This window comes from Neophocaena asiaeorientalis, unplaced genomic scaffold (assembly GCF_003031525.2).
Source record: "Neophocaena asiaeorientalis asiaeorientalis breed wild unplaced genomic scaffold, Neophocaena_asiaeorientalis_V1.1 scaffold184, whole genome shotgun sequence".
Taxonomy (NCBI): domain Eukaryota; kingdom Metazoa; phylum Chordata; class Mammalia; order Artiodactyla; family Phocoenidae; genus Neophocaena; species Neophocaena asiaeorientalis.
In genome coordinates, this window is record NW_020185325.1 from 3,679,610 (window position 1) to 3,688,943 (window position 9,334).

A 9,334-nucleotide genomic window follows, 5' to 3' on the forward strand; every position below is an offset into this window, starting at 1 on the left:
AGGCTTATATGGGAAGGAGGAAGGTATAATTCAAGGGAGTCCTTGTTAGTTGTATTAGTCAGGGTTCTCCAGAGAAACAGAACCAATAAAACATGCATCTAGAAAGAGATTTATTGTAAGAAATTGGCTCACACAATTATGGAGGCTGACAAGTCCAACCAGCCAGCAAGGTGAAGACCCAGAAAGAGCCGACGTTCTAGTTAGAAGGCCAAGCAGACAAGAAGATCTGATATTTCAGATGAAGTCCAAAGGTAGTCTTCTGGAGAATTACCTCCTACTTGGGGAAGGATTGGTCATTCTGTTCAATTCAGGTTTCAAATGATTGGATAAGGAACACTTACATTAAGGAGGGCAATTTGCTTTACTCTACTGATTAAAATGTTCATGTTATACAAAAACTCTCTCACAAAAACACCCAAAGTAATAATCGACCAAATATCTGGACATGTTCTGTCCAGCTAAGTTAGCAAATAAATTAACCATCACACTGGTCAGAAAGGGAAAATACAAAAATAACCTGTCCAGTTTGGTCTGAGTTATTGTGGAAACTGAACAAAGAAGGCATCAGTAAGCCCAAAGGGCTCAGATGTCAGGGTCTGTATTTCTAGATTTGGGAAGATGATTTGAGGGATCTTTAGAAATATCCAGACAATGGTTACTGAACCTGAGTGTATTTATAATATAAACTCCAAAGTCACATGGTTATCACAATATAACATAAAAAGCATGTGACATAATTCCATACCCCTTCATAGGGGAAATACTCAACAAACTAGAAATACAAGACTACATCCTCATCCTGATAAAGAACATATATAAAATGAGCACAGCTAACTTTATATACTTAATGGTTAAAAGCTGATAGCTTTTCTCCTAAGATCAAGAACATAACTAGGTTTTCTGTTCTTGCTACCACTACTCAACATTGTACTGGAGTTCATAGCTAGGGCAATTGGACAAGAAATTTAAAATTAGACAATAATAGATAAAGCAAGAAATAAATAAATGGATAGTTGGAGGCCTGCATATGGAGAGAGATCAAACAATACACAAATGTTTTTTCAGGAATCTTTGTTCCAAGTCCCACATGAAATTTGAGGGTTCACTTCAGACCATAGAAATAAGCATTGGCCATTTTCCCAAAAGGCAGCCTAGACCATTAGCTTATCTGGAAGGCATTTCAGACTGTTATCACCATGAGCATTTAAAAATCATTGCCAGTTCACTTTTTATATTATGAGCATTATACATGTTTAGTAAGTACAAAAGTGAATAATATTATGTATTATAACTAAACCTTTCTTTTAAAAGAGCTGATTTAAATGAAGTAATTTATTGTCATATAACAAGTATTTAGAGAACTGATTTGAAAATGCTTTAAAATAAACCTTAATATTTAACTTCTTAAAGCCCAACCTAAATAAACTATAACCTGTAGGTACTGACAGAGAAATAATGCAGATATCAATTTACAAGGAAATACTTTCCTTTACTGTGAGATCTGACCTATAATGTATATGCTAGATAAAAATCTCCTTGTGAAAGTGTCGGATTCACTGAAATCATTCAGCAGCTGAAGGTCACAGCTGTGAATGGAGAATATTCACAGACTGGAACAATTTGAATGGAAATCTAGGGCTTAACTTGGAATTTTACCACATCTCAGATTAAATGGTTTACTGCTGAATGTTTCATAGCTAAAATATTTTCAGAAGTTACCAGAAAGCCAAATAAGAAATATGTTTCCAGAATAGATGATATAGACTAAGATTTATAAATTCCTTAGGAACTTACACAATACAAAACATACAGTATACTATATACAGAAAAGTGTGCAGACAAAAATAGACGGTAAGAGAAGAAAAATTTTAAATTTAATGATAAAAGTGGGAAAGAGAAGACAAAATAAGGGAAGGAGAGACAGATGGGGAAAAGAAAAATATTTTTAAAAATTATTCCATAAAAATTTAATATAATTAAAAATTCCCCAGCACTTATATCCAACTTCATATTCTTAGACTATGAAGTCAAAAGAGTTATGAAAAAAATCAAAATACCTAGCTTGTAGGAAACTTGACTTTAATGATGATTCTGATGCTCATGAGAATTTTATCATTTATATAAATACTGCTGTACATTGTCTTCTTTTTTTTTTTTTTTTTTTTTTCGGTATGGAGGCCTCCCCCTGTTGGGGCAATTTTGCGGTATGCAGGCCTCTCACTGTTGTGGCCTCTCCCGTTGCGGAGCACAGGCTCCGGACGCGCAGGCTCAGCAGCCATGGCTCACGGGCCTAGCCGCTCCGCGGCATGTGGGATCTTCCCGGACGAACCCGTGTCCCGGCACGAACCCGTGTCCCCTGCATCGGCAGGCGGACTCTCAACCACTGCACCACCAGGGAAGCCCTGTCTTCTTTTTTTAAACCTAGTTTATGAGACAATTTTAAGCTAGTAGAAAATTAGTTACTTTTGTGTACTACAATGAACTATAAGTAATTTCTAGCTTTAAACTAAGGTCTATCCTAACAGTCAATAGTGTTTTAGTTATGTTAAGAAGGCAAAAGACCTGTGCTCTGAAAACTATAAGATGCAGATGAAAGAAATCAATGATGACACAAACAGATGGAAAAATATTCTTGGATTGGAAGAATCAGTAGTGTCAAAACGATTATACTACACAAGGAAATCTACAGATTCAATGCAATCCCTATCAAATTACCAATGGCAATTTTCACAGAACCAGAACAAAAAAATATTAAAATTTGTATGGAAACACAAAAGATCCTGAATAGCCAAAGAAATCTTGATGAAGAAAAACAAAGCTGGGAGAATCAAGCTCCCTGACTTCAGGTGATAGTACAAAGCTACAGTAATCAAACAGTATGGTACTGGCACAAAAACAGAAATATAGATCAGTGGAACAGGATAGAAAGCCCAGAAATAAAAGCACACATATATGGTCAATTAATCTATGACAAAGAAGGCAAGAATATACAATAGAGAAAAGACAGTCTCTCCAAGTAAATGGTTCTGGGAAAATTGGACAGCTACATGTAAAAGAATGAAATTAGAACATTCTCTAACACCGTACACAAAAATAAACTCAAAATGGATTAAAGACTTAAATGTAAGACCAGATACTATAAAACTCCTAGAGGAAAACATAGGCAGAACACTCTGACATAAATCGCAGCAATATCTTTTTTGGATCCATCTCCTAGAGCAATGGAAATAAAAATAAACAAATGGGACCTAATTAAACTTAAAAGCTTTTCACAGCAAAGGAAACCATAAACGGAAAGACAACCTGCAGAATGGGAGAAAATATTTGCAAATGATGTGATCAACAAGGGATTACTACTTCAAAGACTACTTTGAGAAAAGATGAATGAACACTATCACCTTTACTGTTCAATTTTATTGTTTAATAACTTTTACTGTCAACTGAGTGAACACATTTGTGACCTCCCTCTAACTCAGGTGCTACAGAATCATTCAACTGAGTGCAACTGAGTTTAGGAAAAGTAAATATTATTTCATTTTAAATGGTTTCATGGGGAAGGGGTTCTGACCCAGTGAGAATAGAAATGTAAATGTCAATCTTAAGCCCTTTTTTTCCTCACAGCTCATCATAGACTGACTGACAGGCCCAGAGAATGCCCAAACATTCAAGGTGCCTTGATCACAGATTTATTTAGCTTATGTGTATTATATTTCATTGAGTAACTGAGTATTATAACTAGAAAGTTTGTTTCAAGATTATAATGCAAGATAATATCATTGCTATTATTGACTTACCAATGTTTAAATATCTCCCTGCTAAAAATATATTTATTTGAGATAAGAACTTTTGACAGAAATTGTATTGAATATCTTTATTTTATAGAAAAAGTTCATGTAAGCATTTTAAGTAAGTCTACTGTTATATTTGGAAAGGAATTAAATTACCAGGACAATGGTAGGAAGAATATATACCTTCATGCCTTTGTCTACCTTATTAGATTTAAGATAAGGGTGTTTCTGTATAATAAATTTAAAGCAAAGTATAATTTATTTTGGATACAATGTTACACCATTTATGCAAAGCAGACTTATACATGAAAATAAAGACAAAGAAAAGGTCTCAGGAATGCAACTGGGGAGTCACTTTGAGTCACCGTGAACTGAAAAAGGATCTATAAAAATAAAATTAACCTCCTGGAACCAAAGTAGCCTCAGGATATACAATCTCAGAACACATTAAACAATACAGTTGCTTTGACAGAGTCCTTTAAATAAAGAAAGGAAGATTGAATCTTTTCCCATGCATTTAATACAACTCTTGACATTTAAAAACATAATTATGTAAGTTTTTCCATGGTGTTTCTTTGTTCCCTGAACTGAATGGATGTAACTGAAATGTCTGTGATCACTCCGTCACCTTCAGAGAGCAGCACCCTCTAATTTTCAATGACAATACACCACACAGACCAAGGCTTTTCTGCTCATAAGCCTCGGACAAGAGAAGGCATGGAGAAGTTAGTTCTACCAATGAGAGACAAATCTTATGTCTGTGAAGGGTTCTTTCCTCTCAATTCTAGGTATCTTAGCAAAGAGCTGGGTCAGCTGTCTCATTATGACTTCTTAACAGAGAAGAAATAAGTAGGCATTACCACAGAGCACAGATACGTGGATCACAAGCATATCCTCATTTAATATAAAATATGGCATATTTGGAAAAATATATAAGCCTGAAATAACAAGATGGACCTAATTCATCTTGAAATTAGCAGAAGGAGAAAAGGGTTCATGGTCCCAGAGTCAATATGGGAAAAAGATTCTCACTGGTCTAATTTCCGGGGGAAGTTTCTGCCATTGTGAATGATAGGATTGTGGATTTTTTAAACCTATTGCATTAAATGTAAGCCACTCTCACAAAAATAGATAATTTTCAGGAATATTACAGAAAACTCATATTGAGCAAGGAAATATTCCCTCAACTGTATTGGCTTCATTATATATAATATAGTAAATGTAACAATTGTTTCTTTACTGATCCACATAGAATGGGAGGAGTAGGAGTAAGTAGGTTATTATGTGAACTAAAGAAGCTGCATAATTTCTTGGGTGTCTCTCTTGGTTATTTAAAGGAGGGCTTCTGACTTGATTAAAATCCTAAGATTCAGCTGTATTTCTCTGGAGAGGAAATTTAACTAATTCTTCCTACCTTATCTAAATAATTAACTAGAGATGAGAGGTAAACAAATAAAAAGAAAGTGTCTCTCTCACTTTACCTTTCTTACTTTTACCTTTTCCTTTGTTATTCCTGAAGTTTTCCAGGATAATTGTTACATATTCAGCAAAAGAGAAAAATGACAACTCAAATACAGTCACCTTCACTTTAATTTCAGTCTGCCTTAACCCAAAGACCCTGATCTTCTGAAGGACAGTAAGCACTTGAGATGAACAACCAAAAGATGGTCTATTTGGCTTCTTGAGCTCATCAACGAGAAATGTAGACTGCTTCTATCTTAGCTCATTTTTATTGCTGATAAAGAAGTTATGGGGGGAAATAACTGGCATCAGAGTACATTTAAGATGCAGCATAAAGTTAAATGTTCCATATGAAATAATCTAGAATAATTTAGTCCAACATTCATATTCTTGAACAATAAGAACAATAAAGGATGTAGTATCGGTTTCATCCAAGGAATTATTTACTTCATAGCAATTTTGTGATAAGCAAAGTATCAGTTTCCAGGAATAGGTCATCAAAGCAAATGTACTTCTCACCAGGGGGCTGGTGAACTATCAGGACATTATTAGAATCTATGGTCAATTGATTTCAACTTTTTGTGGAAATCTAAAATTAAATAAATCAGATCCCAGAGGATAACTTTTCTATAATTCAATAATCATTGGAGAAAACATCATATGTACTGTCCTCTCTCATAATATATTCTAAATAGGTGTATGGGCCTAGAAGATCCAAGAGTAGGAATAGGGAAGCTGATTTATGCCTGAATTCCACTTAATTCCTGTGAGAAATATTTCAGGTGACTGATACATAGTGGTTAGATCAGATGTTTGGGTAGGTGAAATGGCAGTCTCAAGTGAAAATGGGGCAGATGCCAGAGAATGGGCATGGGGGCTTTTTAACTGTACCCTTTTCCTTTTCTTATACTTTCCCAGGCAGACCACATGGAGGCCCAGGAACACCATGTTTGCAAAAACAAAACAAAGCACAGCAGCCCTAGCTCAGAATCAACCCAACAGCAGCTAAAAAACAAATAAGACAATAAGTCAGGCTGGGATGGAAAAAATAAAATAAGAGATGAAGTCAAATAAGTGTGTCCCTGATTGGTCATTACTTATCCTTTTCCTTTTTACTCTGTGAGGTAAGTGATTACAACCATAGAGAGTAAGCTTTACAGAAATAGCATTGCTTTAAGCAGTGATGCAGAGAGATTCCTTGAGGGCCAAAGTGGCCTGATTATGTGAGCCAAATGAGATTTTTCAGCCCAGATGAAATGCCAGGCTTTTTGTTTGAGGATATCTCCCCCTCTCCTCAATACACACATAGACATTGACTCATCAGGAGGAACACTGGGCTTTTATCTGTCAACCCAAATAAAAATTATTAAACAAAGCAGATGATCTTTTCAAAGGAATATAAGCCCACACAAAAGATAATGAAATATCAAGGAGTGCAATCACCATGCAGAAGGAATCATAAATTAGAAGAGCCAGAAAAAAAATAAATAAATGAAACAGAAGGAGAATGAATAAAGTCATCAGAACAAGAATTTAAATTAAGAATCATAAATATTTTCAAAGAGAAAAGAGAAGACTATTGATATAGAAAGCAAGACCTGGCAGTTATAAGGAAGAGGTAATTTGTAAACATGGATTTTGTAAACTATAATAATTAAAAATGAAGTAAATAAATGAATTGAATTGAAGAGTGAATACAGCAAAGATTTAATAATCAGGCAGACATGGTTAGGAAGTCTCCCAGATTTAACAAAAAAGATACAAGAAATTTATAAAATAAAATATGAGATATACAGTTATTAGACAGATAAAGGCCAATTTCTATATTATAAGAGTCTGTGGGAAAAAAAAAAGGAGAGAAAAATAAATTTAGGGGATGCCATATTTGAAGAAGAAAGAATTGATTATTTTCCAAGTTAAAGAAAATGAGTTAGTTTACAAAAAAATTAATGTGCTAATTCAAAAGAAAATCTTGTCATACTTACTAGGAGGGATACTCTAATAATCCACTATAAGATATTTTCAAATATTTATCATAGTTTCCTTGAAAATCATAGGTTTATTAAAAACTGTACTATTTCATTTCATGCACTCTGTCAGTCCTTTCTCAAGCTCTTCCAAGTGTCTCTCTGCTTTTCCACCTCAGCATTCTTTTACCAAGCCCGCAGTCAGGAAGTATGGGGTTGGAGGTTAACATACTCAGAGCCAACCCTCATCTAGTGGGAGATGGCTGCCTACGAAGAAATGCTCAGCCTTCCTTCTGAAGGGTAATCAATTCTGCAAGGGGTCTCTGTTGAATCAGACCCTACTGTCCACAGCAATGACTTCAAGAATGCCTACTTTTTCTTCTTCTCTACCTCAGTTTCCCTGCCTACACTCAGGTGTTTCCTAGAATCACCTCCCAGATAGATTTCCTCCCCACAAGCTTTCCTTTTAGGCTTTGGTTTCAGATGGTACCAAAGCAAGACATTTTTCTTCTCAAGACCTCAATTATAGCACACATGATGCTGATATTTTCTTTTTGAATATCCCACTCTTTAACTTATCTTTTGTCTGACTTTTTAAAAAATTGTAATTATTTAAAAAAAATTTGATTATCACTTAGTTTTCCCAAAGCGTTATGTGTACAGTAATCTTAAGTTGATTTCCCTCTAAACTCATTTTTCATCTTGTATTTTCTAACTCAATCAATGACACCCAGACAAAGCCACACAATTTGAAGCTCTTGCCCTTCCTCACTGCCCTTCACACCCAAAGTTCTGCTGTTTCTTTTTCATAAACATCTTCTAAATCTTAGCACTTTCCTTCACCTTCACTGTCTTTTCTGTAGAATTTTCCACTTGTCATGGGGAAGATTCTTGCCTATGGATATATATTTGTGTGACCATACAGTGTTTTTAAAAAGATTAGATTTGTAATGCATTTAGTTTTAATGCATTACTGCATTTCTACTTTCAGTTTTAATTTTTTTTAATAACATGCTTCTCTTACAACTTAATCATCATTACCAGTCTCACCATGGTCTTTCATGCCTTAATGTGGTTATTATATTCACACTAGCATGAATGCCCTTTTTCTCAATACTCCAGCTTATGAAATTCTAATTTTCCAAGGCTCAATCATGCTCTTGGTGATGCTAATCTAGGTTTGCTCTGACCTTTGCCCTTCCATAGTAATTTTAGCATAATTTTTTACAACACATATCACAACATATTATTACTTACTTTTATTTTCTGCCAATAGAATATGAATTCCTCTCTTATGTTTGTATTTCCAGCACCCATTATTTGCTTCACCCATAATAAATACTTATTAAAAATGTTTAGAATATAGGATGACCATATATCACCGTTATTTTTTTTCTAAACTTGACTTTTAAGAAAATCAAAATAAATTTATTGTCACAGTACAGCAATTTATATATATATATATATGATTCCAATATTTTTTCTTGTCCCAATTAATAATTATAATTGTATTATGTTACTGTATCATAGGTAATTTTGTAAATAACAAAAGTCATTGGAAATATAAGTTATAAGAAATCACCTAAGTCTCATATGATATCTCTTCAAAATAAATTCCAGGGAGTTTATTTGCTTTTTTGTCTGGAGGCTAAATGGTTTCCACTGAAGAGTTGGGGGAAGTGATAACTAAAATAGGACAGAAGAGATGGACAGTGTGTTTTCTGAGAGAACACCATGAGTCTGGTGTGGAGTCCACACCTTTTACAAAGAGAAAGGAGCAAATGTGCCATAACCCAATGTAAGCCAGTTACTGATGATAAATTACCTGGCTTCTCATGCTGGAAGGAGAGGAAGAAACTTTTTAAAAAAGAACAACCTGAGATCACAAGTAAGTTACGTTTGATACTTGCCTCCCTAAAATGTTGAAGGTTATATGAAGGAGGTGACAGTGTTTCCCAAAGATTTCATTCTCTCCACTCACCCTTATTCCACTCTGGTGGGGTGATGTCTTAACATTTTGCATGAGGCAATCATTGAGCTCCAAACTGTCAAGAGGGTTTATCTATATTATACATAGTACTTCAGCATATTTGTTTGTCCTTGTTAATTCCCTTTTCT